Raw genomic sequence first — 14,683 nt, forward strand, 5'->3', positions numbered from 1 at the left:
TGCTCTTTCCTTTCAACGTGGGATGGAAACATTGCTTAGAAGGTGAACATTCTCAGAGGCTCCACAAAGTTACCCACAGTTGCAATCTCAGGGAATTCTTTTGTAAGCATATTATCTGTTGGGAGTAGGGGTGATTCTTGATTTATGAAATTTGCTTTATAAACACACAGAAATGGTCACTGCTGTCCACCCAGTCTCCCAATGGTTAAAGCATTTTATTTTATCTATGAAAAATCACGGAGCCTTTAGATGGTTTTTAAATTCAAAAACAAATAAGGGAAAAGATTCAAAAGCCTATAATTTAAAAAAAAAAATCCAGATAACAGATAGCTAATGGAAAAAGATATTCAAAAAATGCAGAAGAGGGACTTCCCTGGTGGTCCAGTGGCTAAGACTCTGTGCTCCCAATGCAGGAGGCCCGGGTTCGATCCCTGGTCAGGGAACTAGATTCCACATGCCACAACTAAGACTCCACATGCCAAAACTAAAGATCTCACATGTTGCAACTAACACCAGGCACAGCCAAAGAAACAGATTACATTTAAAAAAAAAAAAATGGAGAAGATAGTAAATATATAAAACATTGTCAACCTCATTAATAATCAAAGAAATAAAAATTAAAATGGCTCATACATACAATTTTTTTGTCTATCAAATTAGCAGATTTTGAAAAGTGACAATAGTGCATGTTGAAAAGAAATGAAATGGGTGCTACTGAGAATAAGAATGGTAAAACTGAGAAAACAGTATAACAATATGTATCAAGAGGAAAAAGGAAAAACTTCATATATTCCATTTCTAGTTATTGTACTCTAATAAATGTACCCTAAGGATATAATCTGAAAGGATCACAAACATTTCAATACAAGTATATTAGTCATAGTAGGATTTTTAATAATAAATTGGATGTAATTTAAATTTCTAACAATGAAAAATATTTACATAGGTAATAGAACATCCATAAAAATGAAACATGCAGCTATTAAAATTATGTTAGGCTAATATTTGATAACATAGGGGAGTGTGAAAAAGATGAATATAAAACTATATATATATAGTATGATCCCATTTCAGATGCATACCCAGAGAAGAAAAAAGACTGGAAGGAAAGTCTAAAATGGTAACTGGTTTTCTCTGAGTATTAATGGGTCATTTTAAAATTACATTATTCATATTTTCTAAACTTTTCACATAAGACTTTTTCATAATATGTATTTATTTTAAGGAAGAAAACTATAAAAAGTAGGAGAAATTTAAGTTTACCCCAGACACCCAGACAGCATTTCCCTCCACCTGAATGTCTTCCTTTCTCAGAACAAAAAGCCTACTAACTTGGGTTAACAACTCCTTTGTCTTTAAAAATAAAAGGCAGCAAGTCAATTTCCTCCTGACATCTTGATGAGATCATCTTACCCTATGGAGGGGAGTTAGGACTGCTGGGTAAGAAGTACTTAGGGACAGGGGCCCCTTACATCTGGAGTGGGGTCAAGGGAAAGTGTAGGGCTGGCTTGGGGATGGGGCAGAAGCTGAGGTTGGTGCAGCAGAGTCATGTAACCCTCTCTCTTAAAGAACTGAAACTAAAGTTTTAGTTGAGCCCTGTTGTGTATTAAATGACTTTTGTGGGCTGGCCTGGCAGGGTTTCCTCAAGTATGTTCGTATGGAAATGGTTCTCAAATAGAAATGATTACCCCCAGACTTTGATGCACTGTACGTTTACACTAGAGTCTGCCTGAGTTAGCCCTTTCTCTGGGTGTGACCTTGTTAAGGCTACTCTGTGTAACACCTGTGCTGCACAGAATGGGAGATACATTGCTTTCCTTCTATCACACCATCAACTCAGATATGAATGCGAGCTCCGTGAGTGTGGTGATCACTGTGTGATCTCACCATTTGATCCCTGTGGCATCCCTAACACCTGAACCAGCACTCAGCACACCACAGGTGCTGAGACTGCATGAGAGCCCTCATAGTTTTCCCACTCCTGGTCAGCCGTGTAGTTAGAGACAGGTACACAGACAGGGAGAGCAGATAAAAGATCCTAGAAGATTTTGCTTCTGGAAAATCACCTTCCTTGTGTGTTTTTCTTCTTGGCTGGAGAAGACTGGCCAGGAGATTGCGTCTGGGGCCAGAGGGGCCAGTGAATAAGGAAGACAGCTGTGGTGACCAGGAAGGGCAGTGGCTGGAGTTGGGAGGGCTGTAGACCCAGGTCAGGGTTATGTTTGACCTTGGTTGTGGAACCCAGACAGCTACATATTTGCCTTGCTAGGACAGAGCTGCCATCCCAAAGCCAAGTCTAACACCCAGGTTGGGCTCAGTTTAATTGTTGCTTAGTCTTGTTTTGTTTATTATTTTTTAATGGTGGTAGGTAGGGGTGAAGCGGGGAGAAACCATTTTGACTTTTTTTTAAACTATGTCCATTTACCTTCCTGAGGGTGTCCTACAAAAGATAAACCACATGTGGTTTTTACACCTCATGTCTTTGTGGTTTGCTATTCTCAAACTAGTCAATATTTAAATGTAGTCATGGAGTTGCTTTTCGCACCAGCCATCAGCTGATGGTTCTGTCCATTCTGCTGGAATGGTTTCAACAGGATGAAATGATCCAAGACTGAATTAAGCAGCTTCCATGCGGCAGGGGGAGGAGTCCTTTAGTCAGCACTGAGCAAACACAAAAACAAAAAACCCCAACAAGCCAAAAACAACACACATACACAGTGGTAGAGCAGGTCACCTCGTGGCCGCATGTCTTCTGATCTCTTGCCCCTCCACCTGTATTTGGAGTTGAGGGGAACAATGCACATGCATTTGGTCCAGCGGGAGGCACTTTGCACTGCCTTTCCAGTGGCCTGGTGGGGCAGCCATCCCTTTAAGACAACCTGGAGGTGTTTTTCCAACAGTCTGTTTTCCCAGTCAGTCATTTGGAGACTTCAGAGCAGCCAAATGGGAGGCGGAAAGTTCTTGCAGTGGCAAAATCAGATGGAATCTGGGGTCATTCGAGTAGAACACATTGTTTCAGCCAAACCACTGAGAGAAGCAGGGCCTGCTAAGGAAGAGCGGCAAGAAGCTCTGAATGCAGCTGTGACCATTGGGAAACAGTGTGAGAATCCCTCCCAGGACTGTAGGTGAGCAGCTGGGACAGTCCTTGCGGGCTCCTCTCCCCATTCCCCAGGCTGGAGGAGCAGAGCCATCAAATTGCCATGCCTGACTTTTTTTTTTCATGTGCTTCAAGAAATTCTTTCATAATTGAGATTCTATGATCAGTACACAGACATTTAAGTTTGCACACAATTCTTAAAATACTTAGCAAAGATCTAAAAATTCATGTAGTTGTTTTGAGGATCAGTACACAGACATTTCAATTTGTTCACAATTCTCAATATACACATGAAAAATCTTAAAAAAATCATGTAGTTGTGATTCTTTTCTAAACAGTTATTCCAGCAACTTCCCAGCTTAAAATTTGGAGGCAGATTTTCCTTAACAGAATATCAAGGACCAATATCTTCAAATATTGCCATGCTGTTACATTGCAAGTCCCATGAATTCACAATTTAAATCATATACACTACATACATAAATTGTCGATCACTCGGTTCAACCAAAGATGTTATAGAGTGTGCAAAATTCTGTCCCCAGGGAGCCAAGATCAAGGAGTGGTCTGCTTTAGGCAGCAGTTCTACCAAAAACAACATGGGAAGAGAAGTCAAGTGTTCAAGACATGAAATACACAACTGACTCCAAACCATATATATGGCAGTATAATACAAAACTGCCATGCTTTGTATTATAGGATAGGATATAAAAGGAACCCCTCATCTATGGAACATTAAACTGACACCCAAGATAATCGAAGCCTCTAATATTCAACATCCCACTTGTTTTCTTATTGTACCAAAAAATAAACAACCAGCAAATGCTTTCACCTCTTTAAAAAAAGGAAAAGCATTTACACTTAAAAAAATGGGATGAGGTGGGATTCCTTCATTTTTAAAAACGTTTCTAGAGCTGCTTGAAAAATGTGCATTTCAAAACGGTTGATAAAAATAGATCTCTGGATCATACAAGAAGGGAGAAGGGACCCCTGATAGGATTGGGTGTGTGATATTCAGCATACTTGGCTTCTTTCTCTCCTGCTCCATCAGAGGCTGGGCTCTCCTCGGTTTTTAGATTCTCCGTTTTCTACAGGTAACTTCTTTAGTGTCTTGCCACTTCAGCCTGTTTCCCCTTTGCTCCGCTCTCACCCTTTTGTTTGCATTTTTTTGTCTGAGGATGTATCCTTTCCTGCCACATTTTTTGGCTTTGTTTCCACTTCTGCGGGAGCCGGTTTAGCAGACAACCTCGCCCATCTCTTCTTGGGCTCCTCCTTCGCGCCGCCCCCTCGGTGGAGCCGGCCTTCCTCGCGGACATCGCGAAGCCAGCTGCCCGGCCTCTGCCTCTCCTCCAGCCGCCCCAGCGATGCCTGACTTCAAAGGGAACTCGGTCAGGGGCATGCGCAGAAGCGGTGGCTCGCAGCCCTGTCTGACCCCGGACTCACTTTGAATAACAGGGTTTTCTAATGTCCCCTTCACAAACGTCAGTGAACTTTCACCAGGGAAATAATCTGACCTCACACATCATTCCTCCCCAAATCTGTGTAATCTTTATCTGTAATTAAGAAGAGGATTAATTACAATTATAATTTATTAATTAATACAAGGAATGTAATTTATTATAAAATAACTTCAATTGTAAGCAATCAGGTACTACTCATTAGCAAACAAAATGAAGCAGTCAGGGTTTTGCAGTTACACTGATAATCATTGTGAGTGGGGCATTGCGACTGCAGACTAATTTGGGGAAGAGAGACTTCATTCGCACAAGTGGCAATGCATTGGGACACATTTTCCAGCCAAGGTGAACAACTCTTGGTAAAGAGCTGTGAAAAGCATAGTATTTCATTTATATGACAGTTGTATTACTGGGAAACTTGGGGACTAATACAACAGTATTTATTTACTTTGAATTGCATGTAAAATGTAGTTTAATTGTCAGCTCAGATTACTAAACAGTTTTTTCACCTACATCAGTGTCTACCAGGACCTTTGAAGGTCATGTGGGTCAATTCTTTGTTGAATGGGACAGTCTGATACATTGCAGATTGACTAGCACCCTTGGCCAGCATCCCATCCCCATTGTTGTGACGCCCACAAATACCCCTATTTCCTGCCCACATGCAGAAGGGTTGGGTCTGCATCTCCAGGTAGCAGCTGCACCAGCCAAGCCCAGCTTCCATGCAGTCAAGGGGTCCCCGGGGAAGTCTCAGGTCAGTGAGCCCTTCTGCAGGGTTCAGCTGAGTGGCCTCAGGCCCAAAGACATAGAGCTGGATAGACCCTTGTTTCCTAAGGAGTCAGTGGAGGGCTTTCTTGTCCACGTGGTTCTATCCTCTGGCAATAGACATGGAGTAACCAGCCATATGGCTGGAGAGAGGACTGGATAGGGAGCAATATGGCTGTTGTTCCCACCCCACAAATTATGGTAGAGACCCCATCCTGAGCTTCATCCCTGATGAAGCCACCAGATTAGCATCCAGGAGGAACACACAACGATCCATATGCCAGCAGCTTGTCTCTGGGTGTGTGCACAAGCAAATACTTGGCAGGATGTGAAAACGGGGCTTTCCTCCCACTGGCCCCTGAAGTTGTAAGAAACTTCTCCCTCCGTCTCACGTGGTTTTTTCCCCCCATGGGCCACGTGTATTGGATGTTGGTGACTACCTGGGAAGTGTTTGCATTTTAATTAAATTACCTAGAATACGGAGAGGCCTCTTCCCACCAGGCCCTCACCATCTGGACCGTGCTGTCCAGTGTGGTAGTGGCTCCTGAGTGTTTGAAATTGTCACTCATAGTAAAATACACACCAGTTCTTGAAGACTTAATAGGAAAAAAGAGTGCAAAATAACTAACCAATAGGCTTTTTATTGTGAGGCTTTTTATTGTGAGTACATGTTGTAGTGATAATATTTTTGAAACAGGTTGTTAAATAAAATATTACTATTTTATATTGTTTTCCCTTTAATGTAACTAGTAGAAAATATGGAACTGCACATATAGACCAAATTTTATTTTGGATGGACAGTTCTAGTCTAGGAGGAGGGTTGTTTTCTTTTGTTCTTTGGTTGGTATATTGGAATTTAGATTTTTGCTTTTTTGTTGCCTTTAATAGAGTCCCCAAGTTTGAGAATTGGATGCTTTTCTAGGAAGAACTACATGGGTTCTGAATCAGTATAAGGGAGCCCTCAATCTCTGTTCCATTTCATCCAGCCATCAACCAAAGAGGTCATTTTGAGGAGCTAAAGGTAACTTCTGTAAAACTCCCAGATCTGAACACGATTATAACAGAGTGAGCAAATCCCTTTAACAGCCTCTAGTGGATGAGGCCTCTTGTGAGTGAGCCACAAATCATTTTCATACCATTGTTTAAACTTTTTGCTATAGAAATATTTCAAATGTATATGAAAAGTAGTCAGAACATTATAATGAATTGCCATGTATGCTTCACCCAGCTTCAAGAATGATGATTTCAGGCCAATTTTGTTTTCTGTAAACCTATACCTATTTTCCCCCTTTTTCCTATCAGGGCAAACCTAGACATCGTATCTTACCATATACAAATATTTCAGTATGTATCTCTAAAACTTTAAAGACTATAGAAAACAACATAACTTCAATAATATTATCACTCTTTAAAATTAGCAGTAATCTTAGTATTATTAAATATCAACATTCAGATTTCCAATTACCTCATTTATTTATTGAAGCACAGTAATTTATAATGTTATATTAGTTTCAGATATACAGAAAAGTGATTCTGTTTTATATATATATATATATTCTTTTTCATATTCATTTCCATTTTGGTTTATTACATGATACTGAACATAGTTTCCTGCTGAAGCTGGAAGAGCAGGAATGAAAGATCAGTCCACGCCTCTCTCCCCAAATCTGAGGCTCTGCTGTAATTTAGGGGAATGGATGATAGACAGCCCCAAAGCAACCAGTGTGTACTCTGTTTACCTGTCCAACACACACATATGCATACACACACATCTTACACACACAGTTTAAAAAATGCCCACACATAATAAATCACTCACCTTCCTCCCCCAAAAAAGTAGACAGTTGAGGTCCAAGTCTAGTGTCAAGACCAAACTTTCCACAATCTTGTCTGTCAGCCCCAAATGTAGTGTATCATGGTCCAGTGGTAAATTATAAATGTAACACCCAGTATACAATAGTGGAAAGAAGACAGTAGAAGAATTTCACAATTAAGCTTCCATTTGGGAAAGGAGAGGAGTCATTTGTCACCTGTCTCTAGCGTATTTTATAACCCAGTGAACAGATTCTACCTGTGTGGCGATGGTATGAGAACTTTGGTCAGTCAGTGGCTTAACTTCCTTCTGCTCTTCCTTAAGGGTCTTCCTTATCTGTTGTCTTCCAAAGCCATCTCTATAGCAAGGCCGCACCTGTTCCGCAGTCTATGCCTTGTTCTCTGGCTTCACGGATCTAGGGATTGCCTTAGGATTTATGCAGTCATTAGCTGTTTTCAACCATTCCAGGGTTTTATCCTCTAGTATTTAAAAACATGATAAGATTCTCTAGAATCCCCGAGGTCCATGGACTAGTGAACAAAACTCAAAATGGTGTAGAGAACAAAACTCAAAATTGTGTTGAGTCACAGTCTTTGAATGTGGAACCAAGCCTGGGCACTCTCTCTCCCAGCAAATGAACCACCCTCCGCTCATAAGTTCTGTGGCCTTTATCTCAGTCTCTGATTAGGTACAGTTTTGAAACAGTGGCCTGAGGTGGTGAAGCCACTGTTAATTTACTCCTTGCTCATGAGATGGAACCCAGTATATCACAATAAAGGTAACAGCCTTTTGCTCAGACGAGAGAACACGATGTCTTTGGGGGAGACAGTGGGAAGTTCAGCTTCTCCTTTGTGTCGGACTTCTTTCCTGATATTGTTGTTATCTTTTGGCCCTGTTCTGCCTAATGTTAGCATAGCGTAGAGAACTGGGGTTTTTAACCCCAAAAGGCTCCAGATTATTTGACTCTCAAACATCTTGGTTGCACATCACAGGGGGGGGAAAAAAGGCCTGTATTGACAAAGCCCTTCCCTGCTCCCCTCCCCACCAGGCTTCCAATAAGTTTCATCCTAAGTTTATCTCTTTCCTGTGTATCTCACTGAAGGCTGCAAGTAGCTGACACACTCCAACCTTCTAATTTTTTCTCTGAATTCTTTAATGGTGCACCTTCAGTAGGCTTGTGGTCTTCGACCCAGGCTTCACTAGGTGGCAGCCTAACCAGCAGTGATGCCATCACATAACCAGAATGGCCAACTTCCTAGCCCAGGAGAGCCTGCACCAGCTGTCACCCAACCTTAAATCAGCCAGTTGCACATTTTAGGGTTATTCACATTCAATATTCACTTCTAGTACTGATTTCTGTATCACATAAGTGTTTGTATTACCAGTAATAGAAAACCTAACCACAGTAACTTGCATGAAATAGAGAATTTATTTGCTAGTATAAGTTAAAACTCCAAAATAGAGCTAGCTTCAGGTGTAGAAGGATTCAGCCAATAACAGCAACAGCTGGGTTTTCTCCATCCCTAGTTCCTCACTTTGTTGGTCTCATTTTCAGACCCCATGTGGTCAGAGGATGAGTGAGTCAGTTTCAGCCCCTCCATCCTCACAGACCCAGCTCCATCCCTCAGGAAGAATTCTGTCTTCTAGACACAAATTCCCTTGGTTCTGATGAGGCCACAGGCTATCGCCAAGAAAAGTCTCTGGGGCTGCATGAATGCATGGCTCCCATGAACCAGCAATTCATGTATCTGGAATCGGAGTAAATTCCTCTGGACCCACAGGGTCTGGGAGGGAGGGAGGGATGAGTCTCCAAACAAAAACTGAAGGACATCATTGTAAGTAGGGTCAGTGGATGCTGAGCTGCCAAAACACAAGGAAATATGTTGCAAATGTTTCCCCAAGTAAGGTTATAGCAATTTATATTAGCAGGACATAGAATAGTGTGATGTTAGTTTTCAATTTCTCTGTTTCTGAGATTATTTTTATTTTTTTTTTTTTTTTTTTTTTTTTTTTTTCACAACAGAAACAGGCTTTATTTCAACCAGACAAGTGAATACTTCCATTAACATCAACTTTTTCAAGACTTGAAGACATGGAAATTAAAGATGGTGCCCAGAAGGCAAAGAAGGAAAGTTTCATCATGGAACAATGGTACTGCCCTTCAAAAATCGCTTTCGACAATATGCTCAATTCAAAAGATTAATTAGTTCTAAATCATTAGATCTCATGTGTTTCAATATTTGTACAAAGCTCTCATTTTAAAGTTACTCGTCGGTCCCAATGATATCTTTCAAACAGAAAAAAAATACATATATAGATCAGTATCATAATTTTTTTTTAATTTTAGAAAGTGGGATTGAAATCGTTTTCAGTCTAAAATATTTCAAATAAAAAAGTTTGTTATTATTTAAGATGCATGTTACAAAGTTCCTAGGTACATACATGTACAAAACACAGATATTAGTACATGACACCTCAACCCATGACTTCTCCTAAACATCCCAGTGTGAACTGAGATTATTTTTAAATGATCAACCTTCTATATAACTATATATAACTTCTATATAACTATATATATATATAACTTCTATATAACTATATATATATATAACTTCTATATAACTATATATATATATAACTTCTATATAACTACTGATAGGTTTATGGGCAAGAAGCTAATTCCTTTGTTTCTGCTCTTTTAAATCACATCATTCCCATATTTTAATACTTTGAAAGTAGAATTCCTCTTACAATAAATGTGTACATTTACTCTGGTACTGTTTCTTCTTCCTCATAAAAAGCAATAAGATAAGGGGGGTGTTTTGCTATTGAAGAAAATGGTGTTTTAGAATGGAAGGAGTACAATATTCTAAAACATGTTTCTACTACCGGGGAAATACTGCACCATAACAGGTAGTCATGGAAACACAGTTTGAAAAACTGGAATTAAAAGAAATCAATTTTCCTTATATTTTATTCATGGCACTGTTGCCTCTACTCAGTCTCTGTTGATTTGGGGTCACCATAGGAGGGTCGTTGACTGTGATTCTTACTGCTTTTTCCAGGTGAGAACCACAGTGTTGTGCTATAATCTCTGTCTGCTCTTCATCTTCTGTTTCTGTAGATTAATATGAAAGATTCTTCACTTGATTGTTCTGGAGACTGTTGATTATTGTTTTGCTCTGTCTTTAGGCTGGGACTGGTCCATGTGTTGAATAAGGTGATATATGCATTTAAAATTCCCTTTGAAGTCTAGAGTCATGATTGTCTTTATTTGCCTCAGGTTCTCAATCCAGTTTTCTTCAGCCTTTCAATATACTAACATACCCAGTGAAAAAAGTGAAAAAAAAAAAGTGAAATGCACCTGTTATGGTGCAGTATTTCCCCGGTAGTAGAAACATGTTTTAGAATATTGTACTCCTTTCATTCTAAAACACCATTTTCTTCAATAGCAAAACACCCCCCTTATCTTATAGCTTTTTATGGGGAAGAAGAAACAGTACAAGTAAATGTATGCATTTATTGTAAGAGGAATTCTACTTTCAAAGTATTAAAATATGGGAATCACGTGATTTTAGAAAAAAAGTGAAAGTGTTAGTCGCTCAGTCATGTCCAACTCTTTGTGACTCCATGGACTGTAGCCTACCAGGCTCTTCTTTCCATGGAATTCTCCAGGCAAGAATACTAAAGTGGGTTGCCATGCCCTTCTCTAAGAGATCGTCCCAACCCAGGGATCAAACCCAGGTCTCCTGCATTGCAGGCTGATTCTTTATAGTCTGAGCCACCAAGGAAGCCCCAACATCAATACAAACATCCCCAACACTAATATTAATACTGCCATCAACTGCTCCCCTCCATGTTACAGCCTTCTCCTTACCGCTCTTCATTCCACCTCTTCTTATGCTTATACAAAGGAATTAAGTGAAATCTTCCCCTGAACTTAAGGCCATAATGACACTGGACCACGGAGAGAGAGACCGGGCTTCTGGCACCAGCTCTGCTGCTGCCTGCTGTGTGATAGAGGCACGTCACTTAATCTCTCTGGACTCCCATTTCCTCTTAAACTGATGCTGATCTGGGAGCACCTGGGCACAGAGGAAGAGACAGAAAGCACTTTCATGTCTCACATCTACCTGTGTGGCATTCACTGCAGAGGGAGGCCTCCAGGTCTGCTTTGTCAGTAATGCTGTCGGAACCCTCCCCCGCCCACCACGTGATCTTTCCTTTGTCTCAGTCTTCAACTTTCTTAGCCCATTTTTCTCTCCTCACGGCTCAATGACACGAACCACTTGCAGTGCGTGAGACTCTGCCTGCATTGCCAAGCCCCTCAGTGAGCTAAAGGGCTCACTGCTGATCTCTGGTATCCTTTCCCTGGAAGATTTCCCTTTAGCCTAAGCCTTCCCAAGAAGGGGGTTCAAGTCAGTCCTTAACTTTCCTCAGTCACTGCTCTAGGGGGAACAGTCTCAAGCTTTTAAAGGAGTGTTATGTTATGGTACAATTTTTAATTATTTTCTCTTTCATTCAACAAGTAACATTCATTGACACCCACCAGGTGCTGTTCTAGATCCTAAGACAACAGGAAACAAGGTCCTATGGAACTTGAATTCTAGTGGTGAGAGATGTGCAAGTAAATAAGCAATTAAATAAATGAAAAGAATACCAGATGGTGAGAAGTGCGATGGATAAAGGAAGACAGGAGCAGAGATGGGACATGAGAGGGGGCATTTTTGCTGACAAATGGAGAATGAGAAGGAACCAGCAAGGAAGAGTAAGGTAATAGGGCTTACAAGTGTCAGACCCAGGATGCAAATGAGCCTGTGCATTTAAGGAACAGAAAGGGCTGGAAGGTAATTAGCAAGACAGAGTTTACTTGAAATGAGGTCAGAGAGCTGGGGGCAGGTGGGTGGGCAGATTTTGTGAGTCCTTGTGGGCTAGGCAGAGCTTGGATTTTTAAAGTGAAATGAGAAACCATCACACGGTTTTAAACAGGGAGGAACATTATCTGATTTATGTCCTTTGGTGCATAGTAGACACCTGATAAATGTGTCCAAAGTTGACTGTGCTTACAAGTTCTCATTAAAGGTGGAATAGACCCAAACCCTAGACAACTACTCCCTTGAATGTGTCATGTGCTCCAGACTTCTAAGTGACATACTCCCTTCTAGTTGAGTTTTTCCTAATGGATGGGGATAGTCATGATCTATCATGTCCTGGGGGGCGTGTGTGTGTGTGTTTAGGGTGCATTACTTATTAGAGAACTAAAAAGTAATTCTGTAAGTACATAGCAAAATCACCGTATTGCCTATGTTCTCTTTTTAGACCCAACTATAGTTAGACTTCCCCAAAGAGTCATTCAGGTATTTACTTAGTAGTTGATCAAGTTTTTTGTTTTTCCAAGGTTAGTGGAGGGCGAAGGAGATAATAACTGCAGGCCTCCCCTTCCTGTCCAGCCCCAGGTCTGCGTGTGTTTTTTCGTGTATTAAGTGCCCCTTGGACTCCAGAGCCTACATTAGGTGAGATGAATAAAGTCTGTGCCTTCCAGTGGCACTGGGCAAAATAGAAGAGTCCAGATCACTAATCCTAGGAAGCTCCATTTCTAGGAGTGGGAATCCCCACTGATTCAGTGGTAAAACCAACTCCAGTACTCTTGCCTGGGAAATCCCATGGACAGAGGAGCCTGGCAAGCTACAGTCCATGGGGTCGCAGGAGTCAGACACGACTTAGCAACTAAACCACCTCCACTTATAAGAATTCTGCCGTAACTTGGCATCACAAATCCTTGTGCAGCCTATCTTAAAGAATTGAGAGTTAAAAGAACCTTAGTCAACTTCCAGTACTTAGTACTTAGTCAACTATCCCAGTACTCCACTCTAGAAGCCCTTCCAGTATTGGGAGTGAGCCTGTCCTAAGCATCACAGAAAACTTGACATTCCTGGCTCCACCCCATGAATCCTACAAACCTCCTCACCCCTTTCCAACCCACCCAGTGGAAAATGCCTCCACACGTTTCCAACAGCCCCCTGATCCACCCAGTCCCATCATTTCATGTATAATGGAATATTAGGCAGCTTATGATCTTTTCATACCTTTTTCCTCTGAACCCAGCAGAATCAGGACCCCAGAATCAAATTTTACAATGTTAGTTTCCAAAATATGCCTCTTTTTCATTCTTTCAGCTGATACTGTTTTCTGAGAGTTACATGGTGTGTGTCACAAATATGTCTGAATAGATATAGTCAGATAGATTGAGAAAAAATTGAGAGTGTTTTCAGATTTTTATACATTTCTCAAGTTTTGGTGTAGTATTTTCTATGCATATTCCATTGCCTACCCACCTCTCAGAGTCCTTTAATAATGAGGAATCAGACTTTCTTCCTTCTGCTTATCATCACTGCTTTTCTGTCAAGCATCTTCTGGGAGAGTATCGTCACCCCATTTAAGTATGGAGGATGGAAACAAAATATTTTGGCATGGAAAACTCTGATCTTCAGCTGACTTGACCTATACAGGCATACTGTGGAGACATTGCAAATTCTACTCTGAGCTACCAAGATAAAGCAAATATTGCAGTAAGGCAAACCACACCAATTTTTTTGGTTTCCCAATGCATATACTCTGCTATAGTTTATTAAGTGTGCAATAGCCTCATGTCTAAAAAAATGCACAAAAATTTTTAAAAAACAAAAACTAATAATTAAAAAGCAAAAAATTTTAATCTACATACATACCTAAATTAATAACTACTTTATTGCTCTTGTAAATCAACTCTGCCTCAGTTTGGAAAAACTTCATTCAAGTGGTAATCTTCATCTGAGCCGTCAATGTGTTGTGGTAGTGGTAGTGACATCAAAGATCAGTATCACAGATCACCATAACAAATATAATAATAGTGAAAAAGTTTGAAATATTGCTTGAATTATCAAAATGTGAAGCAGAGGCACAAGGTGAGCAAATGCTGAAGGAAAAATGGCACCAATAGACTTGCTCATCTCAGGGTTCCCACAGACTTTCAGTTTGTTTAAAAAAAAAATGCAATATCTGTAAAGCACAATAAAATGAGGTGAGCCTGTATATCATTTATTCTGACTTGGGCACCAGAATCACATTTCAAAAACTCATTTGCCTTCATACACCTGACTAGCTTTCTTCACATGCATTTGTAACTTACTCCCTACACACTTGACTGCTCTGTAGATGAGGAAGAATCACTTACCTTATTTATCAGTGTTATTTGGAGCTTTTAGATCTTGAGTGACTCTTTTCCTTAATCCTAAATGTTATTATCAATATCAAGAGTGATACTTTAAAATGAAATTTCCTGAGAGACTCTCGCGTTCCATAAGCAGCTATTTTTGTGGAGGTGTCTAGAATAAAGTTGAGCTGTTAACCAGCTCGAGTTGTTATCTCCTCTTGTCCTTGTACCAAAAGGTATGTTACACCTGGTGGGAAGGAGAAACATTTAAATTTCCAAATATAGAGGTTTTTTTTTGTTGTTTGCTTCTTAAGTAAAACCAATCTAGCTCCTTTTTATGCAGAAAAGGAGGAAGGAACAAGCAA

At 40.4% G+C, this 14,683-nt stretch overlaps 1 protein-coding gene and 1 long non-coding RNA gene across 10 annotated transcripts in view; one reads left to right on the forward strand and one right to left on the reverse strand.

Moving 5' to 3' along the window:
• Positions 1 to 14,683, forward strand: part of WIPF1 (WAS/WASL interacting protein family member 1) — a 123,488-nt gene that overhangs the window by 68,559 nt on the left and 40,246 nt on the right. For 4 of the 9 annotated variants that reach the window (XR_014080657.1, XM_081584591.1, XM_081584588.1 and 1 more), the window contains exon 2: positions 9,150 to 9,277. The exons of the other annotated variants lie outside the window; for them this stretch is intronic. The gene's annotated coding sequence lies outside the window, so the exon portion shown is untranslated. The remainder of the gene's footprint in view (positions 1 to 9,149; positions 9,278 to 14,683) is intronic. 9 annotated transcript variants of the gene reach the window in all.
• LOC145543355 (uncharacterized) lies at positions 8,262 to 14,659 on the reverse strand. Its single transcript, XR_014080661.1, has 3 exons — positions 14,340 to 14,659; positions 13,462 to 13,640; positions 8,262 to 8,986 (listed from the first exon to the last, which is right to left on the reverse strand). It is a non-coding gene; the product is annotated as an uncharacterized LOC145543355 (long non-coding RNA).

The sequence above is a fragment of the Giraffa tippelskirchi genome, chromosome 3 (genome assembly GCF_054371585.1).
Source record: "Giraffa tippelskirchi isolate mGirTip1 chromosome 3, T2T-mGirTip1v1.2.pri, whole genome shotgun sequence".
NCBI lineage: Eukaryota > Metazoa > Chordata > Mammalia > Artiodactyla > Giraffidae > Giraffa > Giraffa tippelskirchi.